This window comes from Strongylocentrotus purpuratus, unplaced genomic scaffold (genome assembly GCF_000002235.5).
Source record: "Strongylocentrotus purpuratus isolate Spur 01 unplaced genomic scaffold, Spur_5.0 spur5_scaffold_14, whole genome shotgun sequence".
In the NCBI taxonomy this organism is placed as follows: domain Eukaryota; kingdom Metazoa; phylum Echinodermata; class Echinoidea; order Camarodonta; family Strongylocentrotidae; genus Strongylocentrotus; species Strongylocentrotus purpuratus.
In genome coordinates, this window is record NW_022145599.1 from 34,921,186 (window position 1) to 34,934,191 (window position 13,006).

Below are 13,006 nucleotides of genomic sequence, written 5' to 3' on the forward strand. Positions count from 1 at the left end.
GAGAAAAAAAGGACTTGCATCTGCGGACCTGATGGTCTCAGTATATTTGTAAATGTTCATGTAAGGAAGTTGTTTATCTTAGGGGCTCTCTGGGAGCAGACGTGCGTGGGTTCGAATGCATTTTGGAAACAGGATTGTGTCTGGGCTACGGTCTACATTATTGTATACACTACTGTAACAAGATTGTTCATGTATACTGCCTCGCTCGGGTGACCTCGTTCAATGACCTCGTTTAATGGCCTCAATATTTTAAAGTGACTACTGTCTCATCTCTTTGGTAAAAAATTAATTTGCTTGCTGTATTTGCTATTTTTGCTTGTTTCACGTTGTATATAATCATCTTATGTTAAGGCTTCTTGCCCATATATTATTACTGTTACGTCCTCTACCATTACAACTACTTCAATCAAATGTTAGTTTTATTTATGGGAACCTATAATCTACAAGCTAAGCTTTTTAATAGGTTCCTCACATTTCACTCTGTATAACCTTATATTCATTACAATTAATTTCGACGTCTTTTCAAAGAATTAATTATATAATGTGACACTTTTAGCATATTTCATATTATGTTCTATTTTTGTCAATTATGTAAATTCTTTTTATTTGTGAAATGTGAAATAAACTTGAAACTTGAAACTTGAAACTTGAAACTTGAAACTTATGTTTCATTATAAATTTATCATAATTTCATCATAATTTCAAAAAGGAAGAAGGATACAATATTGTGACTGGGGTAGGGACTAGAGTTAATAATTTGAACATGATTCATTATTAAGCCATTTCTTTAGCCATCGATCTGCTGGCGGGCAAGTAAACTATGAAACTCTTTAGGAAAACAGAGGGGTGTGCTGGGTATAAGAGACGATATGAATTACTTTTGTAAAATTCCGAGTCTGTAGTGAGGGTACCCCCAACTTTCCCGGGTATATGAAAATGTCCGTGCAGAAATGCCATATCCCTTGATTCTGCCCCTTCTTTACTTTATGTCTGACTACACCCATCTGCATTGTCCTGAAAATAAATAAATGCAATAACTGCTTAGACCCCGATGGCAAATCATGCATTTTAACTGCATTATTTAAAAACTGTAAAAGTTTGTTGCAATCCTTCCCCCTAACATTCCTAACTTGAATAAAAGTATTACGAATACGAATGACAGGTGTAATAATTTGAATGATAAAAATTACGCTTCGACAAGTGAATATTAATTTGAATGCTAGTTGAGCAGCTTCTAAATTGAATGACAGATCTATGAAACCCTTCGACCAAAATCCTAAATTAAAAACAAAAACTGGAAAATTGAATGATAATTGGCATGGCAAAGCCGATCTGCGCTAACTTAAATGCAAAGTAAATGAATTCGAATGACAAACACGCAATTTGGCAGGGAAATCCTATATTAAAATGTGTGGGAGACATGGGGAAAAAAACTTTTAGCGCCAAAGGTTCAGGGGTTTTGATGCAGCGGCAGAAATTAGACAGGGAGGGGGCATTATGCCCCCGGCCTTATTAGGGTTAAGGAAATCTTACTCCAGGAGATAACTTAAGGTATTCTGAGATATTTATTGTATTCTCGGCTTATAATCTACAAGATTCCAAACCAAAATGTACATTACGAGAGAGGTAGCAGAATTAGCAGAATGCAGTGTTTCTCAGCACGAATATATGTGTGTGCGTGTGTGTGAGGGAGTGAGAGTGGGATATATGTGCGTGATGGAATAAGAGAGCGAGAGAGAGAGAGAGAGAGAGGCCATGACTCATGAGTCGACATGAGGAAACAATTTTTGCCAAGTCAGACAAGGAAGGTAAATTAATCAGACTTTTTGATGCAGACGAAATTTACCCGGACACCGTAACAATCCCAGTTGCGTCAGAACAGATGTCTACTCCAGGGTCTTGGCGGAATGAAGACACGCTTATTTTCTGCACCGTTGTCTAGGTAACCGGTCTTCCAGGCTTCATAATCGAATGCAGATTCATCAGTTCATCTACAGGACGAGCCAGATCGCTGGAGACCAATCCACGTCCCCTGTCATGAAGATGATGGGACTATACTGGATGACACCACCTGCAATATAAAATAATATATTTGGACATCTCGCTATATAAATGACTTAAAGTATACACAAATTATACATTCCGCTACCTCCATACCCGAATATGAGGACTTGCAGGCATCACCTTGCACGGGATTATCCTCTTCCTGAACAGCGAGTTTAGCCAAAGGGAAAACTCTCATCATTGGATTTTTATATAGATATAATGGATAATTTTTAATGGATATATATTCGAGTACTCTTCTGCTAAAACAGGCCTGAAATCATCCCGATTCTAAATTCGGAGACAGAGCGAAGCGAGCGAGTTAATAAGACACTAACTTTATTGTCTATAAAATGTTATTTCCTTATCAAACACACACTTTCGGGTTTGCTGACGCCCGAATATGACTATCTTTGAGCACCGGTAGCCGAAAAACGCTGGTCCAAGGCATTTCAACATGGCGTCCCATATGCGTTACTAAGAAAATTAGATCTTAAAGGGCAAGTCCACTCCAAAAATAGATTACTTTCAATAGAAGCAGAAAAATCAGAAAAATCAATAAATAAAAATTGAGCAAAATCGGATATCTAATAAGAATGTTATGAATTTTGGAAAAATTCTGTAAAACTATGGAACAATGAAAATCACAAGACAACTTGGAAATTCACTCATGAGTCTGTGACGTCATGTCCTCACTATCCACTAATTGTTTTCTTTATATTGATGATATAAATTTCCTTTTTTCCCCCTAAAAATCTTTTTTCTTCACACCAGCATACAAGTTAGATTGATAGTAATATGATTTTGTGTGGATGCACCAATATAGAGTAATTTTTTTCTTCAGTTAAATCATGAAAAATAAGACTTTTGATAAACTATTTTAAAAATAAATAATTATGAATAGACTAGACAATATTCAGAAAATTCATACAAGATTTTGTGCAATGTCATGTACGCAATATGATACAAATCATAAAACCTGGGCAAAGGCATGGGGAAATCAAGTTTTTGAGGATAAAAATAGAAATTAAAGGGATTAGACTATATAAAGCAATAGATAAATAGTGAGGACATGACGTCACAAACTGATGAGCAAATTGGCAATTTGTGTAGGGATTTCCATTGTTCTATAGTTTTACATACTTTTTTAAAAATTCATAACTTTCTTATAAGTTATCTGATTTTGCTCAAACTTTTTTAGATTGGTTCGGCTGATTTTTCTGCTTCTATTGAAAGTAAGTTATTATTGAAATGGACTTGTACTGTAATGGCATATAGATTTTTTTAAACAAATAATTCAGAACTGTTCGTCAACGGATGGAACAAAATATAACTTTGACTGGCCTCACTATTCCTCACCGTGCTTCTTAACATACATCGTCACAATGGACACTTTGTTTGATTTTTCAATGTTTTTTTTTCAATCTAAGATGTACATTGAGACCACCGGAGGAGACAAATATCCACACCTAAGCATTTCCTTTACCATGCCAAATTGCTGATAACTTCTGCTAGGTTATAATATTATATTATGGGTTTTATATGCAGGTTTTTAATCTTTTAATGTACACTTCAGCCTAATGGCTGCAACACGTATCATTATGTTTCAGAATGGGTACAAATTCGTTAATCAACTTTAATGCGGATTTTAATTCTTTTTTTAATCAGGTGCTCTATTATCCTTAACATTACCAACACAATTGTCTCATTCGTTTCCCAGTTTAACGGTAAAGTTTGAATATTTTACATTAACTGAAGGATTTTTCGGAACTCTCCCTGACTATCTAGTTTCGGCTATAACAATGTTTCATTTGTACAAAGAAGCGGCGTACATTTCCCCGTTTTGCATAAATGAATAAATGTAAGAATGAAACGTGATGACTTGTTTTTTTGTTGTAAAGCCTGATATTAATGATGTGCAACGCCTCAGTGACCACGGTAACTACAAGCATTTACCAATCAACTAAGTGGAAAACACCATTATAAAACATGTCACACTTGAAGAGCCAATGCGCTAACCTTGAATTATGAAAGACATTTCACAAAACAGCCTGTTGTTATTCTTACCATGTAAAATTGTATTGTACAAAATGAAAAGGGGAATACAATGATGTAGGATTTAGAAAATGATTCCTGATTATGTAATAATGTCATTGCCCTGTTTGGAAGTTTGGAAATTTTGCACGGAAGGCTATTGAAATAGTAATTTCGTTGTCCGGATGTTCTTGTGGTTTTTGGAGCAGGTGTATGTTCCTATTTTAAAGGCCCATTGCACTACTTGTAGCTACTTGCGCCCTCTATACAACAAACAATGCCTAATCGGTGACCATTGGTCCCCCATGATCCTCTTTTTCTTATGTTAACTGAGAGCCGAGTTGATGAGATAACCACCTGTTCAGTGACCTTGCAGGGCAGTCTAATCCCTCCTGTAAACTATGGCAGATAAGCTTTAAGGAAGAATGATTTTCTCATGTTTTTACAAGTTTTCTTCTATTGTTGGTTTAACCTGAACTATTCCTCGTTTACACAAATGACGAAATTTCTCTTTATTGTTCTTTCTATATCTCATCCATTTTTCTCCGACTGGAAATTTCTTTTGGTGGAAAAATAACGACGATTTGAGGGATTGGTATCACTTATGTAAATAGTCTGATCTTCAAATTCTCCTACGGAAAAGTCATATGTTTTGTGCTGCGCAAAGATTCAATCAGTTAGATTTTGGCCATTACAAGAATTGGGTTATTAATATAGATAAATGCTGCATGTACTTGTTACAGCTCATTTTACGTAGTTTTTTACCAAAGTAAAAAAAAAAGTCAGTCAGTCACTCAATTATGTCTGACAGTGAAGTCTATGAAGTAAACGGGTTTCCTTGCATAGTTTGACTACTAGGACGTTGCTAACGTCTAAATTCACAAGTAGACATACATGACATATTCATGATTCCTGCAATTTCTACATAATTTGATGTTGGCTGCAAAATGTACATAGTATCTTTAAGCACCAATCTTTGTCCCTCTCTTTTAAATTGCTTATTAATTATTTTTCATCTACCTCATCCCCTGTTCATTTTATTCAGATATTTCAATATAAGCGGATATCCACAGACAGAAATGAGGGGTTTAAAATCAGCTTAAAGCTTAAAATGGACAATTTCACTGCATTTATTGTTTTGCATATATAATTTTGTTTGGATTATTTAATGTCACTGTGACGTTTAAACTGTTTAGTATTCTGCACATATATAAGGCTATTGAAATTGCCAGAGTTAGGATTTTGAAAGTTTTTGCGATCGTTTTGAGCTTTACATGTTTATTCACTAGTAACGTATCATGTTGTTGTTGTTGTTTCAGTCCATGAGCGTATTATTTGAAGTTACATGTATTATAGTATCTTACAAATAGTCTATGTTCATTTCCAGCGGACGATAAATGGCGCTTAATATACAATAGTTGCACACGAAAATACCTTTAACATTATTCTATTATGGGGAAATAAAACAATAAACCAAGGAAATGGGTACTTCGTTCTTCGGATGTTTCTTTGCTTTTTGGCGCAGGTGTATGTCCCTATATTGAAGGAAAAATAAGTATTCCTTGTTTTCATAAATGACGAAATTTCTCTTCGACGTTCTTGTTATGTCTCATCCACTCTTCTCCGATCTTTTCTTTCCTTTCCTCTTTTTCACGAACTCTCTCACCCACAAAATCTCTCCATCCTCTTTCAAGTTCTCTTCATCTATTCTCATTATTTCTTTATCGCAACTAAAACTAAAGGTTGGATTCCAAATAAAAATCTGAAATCTAAGATCTAAAATCTCTCAGGTCATAATTTGCTTTCATTTCGACTTCCTACGTCTTTCTTCTTTTTTAATCATCAATCTTTCACCCTCTCTAAAGCTCACTAATCATCCTCCTCTTCCTACGAGTCAAACAAAAACTCTTAATCTCTTGCGAAATCTCTGTCAATAACCCCATCTCTCTGTCGTTTTATTCCGATATGTCATAATGCTTTAATTGATATAAAACGTAATTTTGATGAAATAGATTTATCTTGGTTAAAATAAAGGCGATACTAGTATAGATAAAACTACAAAAATACCTACACACCTCAGGGATATGATTTTTGCAATACAAATATAATTTGTTGAAAGATATTCAAAAGATTGATATAACAATTCATTTAAACTCCAATATCTCCTAAGGAATGTTGTGCACTCCTCATACCTTCCTAGTTTTATATCGTGAAATATTATATAATAAATTTACCATTTGAACATCTTTTATTGTACATTACAGCTCTCTTAAAATCGATTAACAGAAAGCAGGCTTTTTACAGTGAAAAGAACTGTCTTTGGAAATTTGAAGAAAATAAATAAATATAAACATAGGTACTACGTTAAAGCAGGAAGCTTTAACGGTTAAGGGAAACCTATCCCCGGGAAAAAACTTAAGGTATTCTGAGATATTTATTGTATTCTTGCCTACTAATCTACAAGATTCCCAACCAAAATGTATGAGTGAAGTATAAACTTAGCATAATGCAAAGTTTCTCAGCACGACATGGACATCTCCCGTTTTTTGATAACAAGACGTACGATGCGAAGTCCTTTATCAAGTTATTATATTCACATTTTGTGCATATTTTCAATCAAAGGTTGTTCTTGAAAACTCGAAAACTTGCCCCATGTTAGCCCGACATAGCAATAAATAAGATATGCCGACTGTATTCCGAGTATTAAAGTTCATTCATTATTAATTCCAAGTACTTAATGGAGTTACTCGTCACTAGGTCCCAAGGAAAGAAACATCCTACATCCATACGACGAATGCTAAATATAAGCTACCAACTATCTTCTTTTTAAAGTTGTTAAAAGAATTGTGAGGGATAAAAAGGAAATAAATTTTCTTCTACTTTTAGTATTTGTTTTTACACTTCTTCAGACGTATACAACGCATGCGCAAGACGGATATGTATTATTAAAGGTAATATCGATATGAAACCCAATTATGATCATATAAGTGATGAAACAAGTTCAAAAAGACTCTTACAAGCACACACCAACAAAATATTATCGGCCAATGACTATTCTTTTTTTTTTCTCCCTTCACTTGGGGAGGGTGAGGGGCACGTGTCCACGGTGCCCACTGAATCCACCATTGGCTCTTATGAACGATTGCAATGACCAAATGCGAGTTTGATTAAACCCATCTTGTTGACATGTTTACTCTTACTATATTGAGTATATCACGACTTGAAAAAGTGTCCTTGGCATATAAGCCAGTTTTGGGATATAATCTGCACATTGGCATATGAATGTAATCTTTACCAAAAATGTTAAACCTATTGATTAAAGTTCTGTATTTATCAAACGTTTATGCACCGATGACAATTTCTATGGAACACTGTTAGAATTATTATTCTCAATACAGCAAACATAAGATATTCATGATGTACATTTATGACTTTGACAGTGATTATACTAAAATGCACGAAAGGAATACTACTAAAAGATCTTTAGAAATTTGGAGTCATCTCATGTAATAAAAACTACGAAGTGGTCTATTTTGTGGAGTGGCTTCGTTTTCAATACAATTATTTTGTATAGAAATAAATGACACAGAAATCCTTCCGTAAAATTACTATAAAATTCGATAGAATTATTGTGTCGAAATCGTTTGGTAGACATTACAATCTGTCGGGATTTCGAATTTCTTCCGAAAAAAGTGTAGAAATTTAATGCAAGAACCCTAAGCCTCCTCACCAAATTATAATGTAGAACCGCTCATGCCCTTGTACACAATTTTTACACTAATAGTATGGTGAGGTCCGACTATTTAACCCACCCTTAAAGCCTTGTAACCTCCCCATTCCCTGCCAGTCTCCCCTTCACCCAGGGCCTCTGACCTACTTCCTACCAGTACATAGTGAAATGCAGCCAATCAACGGTGTAGAGCTTTGTGGGTAACTGCTAAAACGGAAAGGACGTGTTGTTACTGCATTTCTTCCGCGTTTAAGCTCAACACAGACCTTGGCCTCGTCGCAGTTAAAAGTGGGAGCAACGAACGGATACACGACGTCCCGAAAGATGAATTGATCTCCTTCGATGTAGCTCTGCGATGCTTGATCAACATTGAGAACTTGCTCGGTGTAACCTATTGTGTGACTGATAGTGACCAAAGTGAATGCAAAATGAACAGTTCACATATTGACTTGTATTACTGTTATATGAGATGGTTGCATGCATCTATTGTCTTGATTTCCGCGAGGGTTACAGTGATAAACTTCGCATTTCCCATCTCAGGCTCGAGTGACTTCAAGCTATCAACAATTAATAAATAAACAAATAAATTAATTTATAATATGTAAATGAATAGATGAATAAATAGATGAGTTAACTAGTGATTTAATCAATAAAGATATTAATGAATTCAATAAATAAACTAACTAAACAAATAATCACCTTCATTTCCGAATATCTGTCCTTATAACTCGATTCAATTCGGGTTTTATTCATGAAACCATTTTTGTTAAAGTATGATACACGATTGTAGTCCAAATAGTTAAAATACCATGTTTACAATACAGAATGGATAACATAAAAAGATATTGGTAAACGATGAACTTCAAATTCATGAATAAAGTGTTGATGAGCCAATTAAATAGATAATAAAATATAGGGGAATATTTAAGAATAATAATAATAATAAAATTAAAAATAATAGTGAGCAGTTGTGCGGAAACTGTTTAATTGTGAGCGTACGTCTATCAAGTAATTCAAGAAGAAAAGCAAAATACATACAATTTTAAATTTAACATACTTCAGGACATAATTTTGCAATAATATATTTAAAACATCATTTTGAACATGATAGCAAAGTTTTATACGCATAGTATACAGGTATGTTGTTGCTAATAGACAATAAAAGGCAAATTACATTAATTTCAAAAAAGAAAGAATTTGGCGCAGGTTATATGACTCTTTATCTGTTTCTGTAAGAGTGTCGCAAGCACATACCTGTGAGTAGGATTTACAGGAGCAATCCAGGCAGACAACTGCCAGAGAGATTCGCCTATCACTCCTGTCGTACTTCTGGTATATCTAAATATGACGTCTACCGCAAGAACCAGTGTTGTGTGACCGTTAGTTGTCACGTTACTTTGTATGGTGGGTTTCACTTTACGCACGGTCACGTCTGGTATGAATCAGAATTTAAGAAATAGATTTGATGACTAGTTTATAATTATCATTATACGAAAAAAGAGGGGGGGGGGGGTGAATAAACGTTTGATGCTGAAAAATTTGAGTTTGGCATGTTTGATTAGAATGAGTCACAGTATTCAGTTGTATATGCCTGTTGCAGAAGAGGCGTCATTAGTGACGTAATACTGCGCAATTTGCGTGGTGTTGGGGTAAGCAATTTTAGACTGACAAAATAGACAGAACGCCAATGGCATTTGATAAATGGTCTTTGGCTAATTGCTTTCACCAGTTTGATTATTAACCTCAGTAATAACGCAGTTGAAATGACGACACGTGTGCAACGGGAAAGTTAGAAATTTGGAGAACATACAACATAATACGCATCACTTCGAGAAAAAAAGAGGATGTAAACTTGAAAAAAGAGGTCAACGAAAAGAAGAAAAAAAAGCAGAAAAATAAGCAGATATATAAACAGCAAAGTAGAAAAAAGGAGCTAGATAAAAGCACAAAGGTGAAAAGCAATATGTTCGTGTTCCCCTCCACCCCCCCCCCCCCCCCTCGGATCGAATTGGAAACCCCAAATTTGTAACACATGAAGAGTTGAAGAGTCCCGGAATCAGGAAATCTTGCAAATTTAAGTAAATTAAATCCTGCATCCATTAAATATTGGGGTTTGTTTTATGTATTGAAGTAGTGAATTCGTGACCCAGTCCCACATAGGTGTGGTCCTATAAGAGGGCGGGTGGGTTTGGGAGGCTATCAGGAGACTTACCGTACGGGCAGATATAGCAGCAGTCTCCTGGCGGTCTAACGGGTTCGACGCAGAAAATCCCATATTTTCTACTCGAACAAGTTTCAATAGCGCAATTAATAGTGCCGTTTGTACACGTGCAGGTCATGCATTCGTGAACGTCCCACACTTCGGAGTGCAGATACGGCACTCCATGATAATAACAAGTTGAAAGGAGTCCTGAAGAAAAGCTGCTCTCTGAAAAAGAATCTGAATTGGAATCTGCATCGAAATGAATAGAAATCATGAGAAGTGTCACATTATGGTAATCAAAGGGAGGGGTTGTTTTCAACGTCAACGTTTTATTTTTATAAGCTGAGCAAGTTTTAATTGTCTAATCTATATAAATGGTTTAAATTTTCCAATAATTGGAGTACTTTACCACAATTTGTTTAATTCAAAAAATAAGAAGAAGAAAAACAAGAAGAAATTGTGAAAGTTGACTGGAAATAAAAGCACTTTAGCAATACCAAGTTTCTACTTTGCGAAACATTTTAGACGTATACACAATATAATTATAATAGAAATGTTGAAATTAAATTAAAAAAAACTGATAAAACACTTTCAAGTATTATTCATTAATAAATATGTAGAAGAAGAAGATGGGAAACCATAATAAGCGTTTGCTTGATAGCGTTATAGCCTCGGAAGGTGTGGATGATTAAAAGAATAACAAAAACTAATGATGGTAATGATTATGATGATGGTGATAATAATGATGTAAATGATAATGGTGATGAAAATTTAAATATATTGATGTAAATATTTCTGACACAGACAAAGTATAAAAGTATACGGGAGTTATAACATATAATGATGGATGTTTATAGAAATCTGGAAATAATATTAAATATTTACTCAGCATTGAGAAAAGATCGAACAATGTACTATCGCAGAAGTGCTTTCTTCTTATTAAATTCAAATGAATTTAAGATTTTCCATGATTTTATTGGGTCAGGGAGTGCATTCCATAGATCTGGACCATGTCTAATTGATTTATGCAGGATCAATAATTTAGGATTTATCAAATGAAAGTTTTATGAATTTCGAGTAGGGTAAGAATGGGATAATATTAAAACAATTCTTAGATGAATCAGGTAACACAAGGACCAGCACATATTCCAAGCGCCATTTCTTCTTTTGCAATGAATAAATAGGGTTCATTTTTGTCTTTGCACTTGAAGCCCACACCAAGTTTTAAAATGAAATGTATTTGTCTCATAAAGTATACCATTATTCCTAAAACTACATGTAATTTAATGTCGTATGTGTAAATTCCAGATAAGATTTTCATCAATAAGAATACCTAATTTTTATGTACATTTCTCAGGTTCTAAGGGTTTATCATTAATTACAGTATTATATGCACAATTTGGGGTTTAAAGGGTATGAGGCTCGTTTTATTAATATTGAGAGATAGTTTATTACTTTTAAACCAGTTAGATACCTTTGGTAATTCTAAATTAAGTATTCGAATAAAGGCATCCACATTCTCGTGAGAGTAAAAAATGTCCGTGCCGTCAGCAAAAAGTGTAAACGATAAAAAGGATGGTGCATTGGTAATATCATTAACATACAATAAATAAAAGACGAGGACCTAATATTTATCATTGTTGGGACTCCACAATTACAATTACAAGATATTCCGATTAATTCCGATGATTTTTTGATGGTGTATTTCTACCTGACTGCTAACAAGCATGTCATAAAAGCTTTTGAATTCGTAACGGCTATAGAGGCCCTTCTCGAAGAGAGGAGCAATATTCGTCCAAAATTCACCTCCGCATATTTCCCTTATTTTGGATTTCAAGCTCACGAAAATTTCACAGCACATACAACATGATAATATCATTGTACAAATAAATTTTCATTAAAAAACATTAGGTATTTTCAAATATATATGCATTTTTTCTGTTTCAGAGGTCGGCGAATCTGGGCTCGCTTGCGATTGAAAAAATAAGACGCAATATGAACCGATGGGACGTGCTATTGAGCATTCCAAACCTTACCAAAGGGAACTTGCTCAGTGACTTGGCTTCGAACCTTAAACCTCCCGGTTACGAGGCCGCTGCTTTACCTCTTGGTCATCACACCTCCACGAGGTTTGATATTGAAGATAACATGTAGATATTGATAAACGATGGATTAAATAGCAATGTAATATAATAACCATGACAAGTATACTAGCTGTATAATATAGTTATGAAAGACTTACCTTGAGAAGAGGCATGATGCACCACGATCACCAGACTTCCAAATACAAGACAGACGAGGTACCAAGAACGATTCATCATCATTTGGAGTGTTGTGACAGCCCAGATAGACTAAATGATTAAATAGACATATCGCCTGCTTTTATATTCATGAAGTTTCCTTGATAAACTTTCTTTGCCAAAATATCTTCTAAGAACAATGACCAGAAATGGATAAGGTACCTTAAAGGCATAATCCAGACGTAAAAAGACTAACCATGAAGAAACAAGTCATGAATAAGATTAAAATAAAAACCGCTTCATGGGAAATTTCACTACCCTCTTATAATGTATATAGAGATTGGTTTATGATCATGTAATAGTGTCATTGTCATGTTTTAACATTTCAACACTTGTTTCGAAAGGCTATTGGCATTTCAAAAGATTGGTTTTTGAAAGGCTTTAAGTTAATTTTGAGCTTTACATGTAAGTATCCTGTTTATTTAAACATTTCATTTGTGGCTTAAACATTTGTGGCTTACACCCAGTAAATAAGATCGATTGATCGATTGATCGATCTGTATTGACAAACAAGTCAGAAATTTTGTTTGGACCAGCCATCACTGGTCCATGACACAGTCACGATGAACTGGAAACAAATACCCAAGCTCTCCCGACTTGTTTTTCAATACAGATCGATCAATCGATCTCATTTACTAGGTGTAAGCCATAAATATGTTTAAATAATTGATATTTCTCCCAGGAAGCATTACATTT

At 34.6% G+C, this 13,006-nt stretch overlaps 1 long non-coding RNA gene across 1 annotated transcript; it reads right to left on the reverse strand.

Moving 5' to 3' along the window:
• Window positions 1–7,460: 7,460 nt before the first annotated feature.
• On the reverse strand, window positions 7,461–10,108 carry LOC115923666. Its single transcript, XR_004064037.1, has 3 exons — window positions 10,020–10,108; window positions 9,062–9,239; window positions 7,461–8,209 (listed from the first exon to the last, which is right to left on the reverse strand). It is a non-coding gene; the product is annotated as an uncharacterized LOC115923666 (long non-coding RNA).
• Window positions 10,109–13,006: the final 2,898 nt, after the last annotated feature.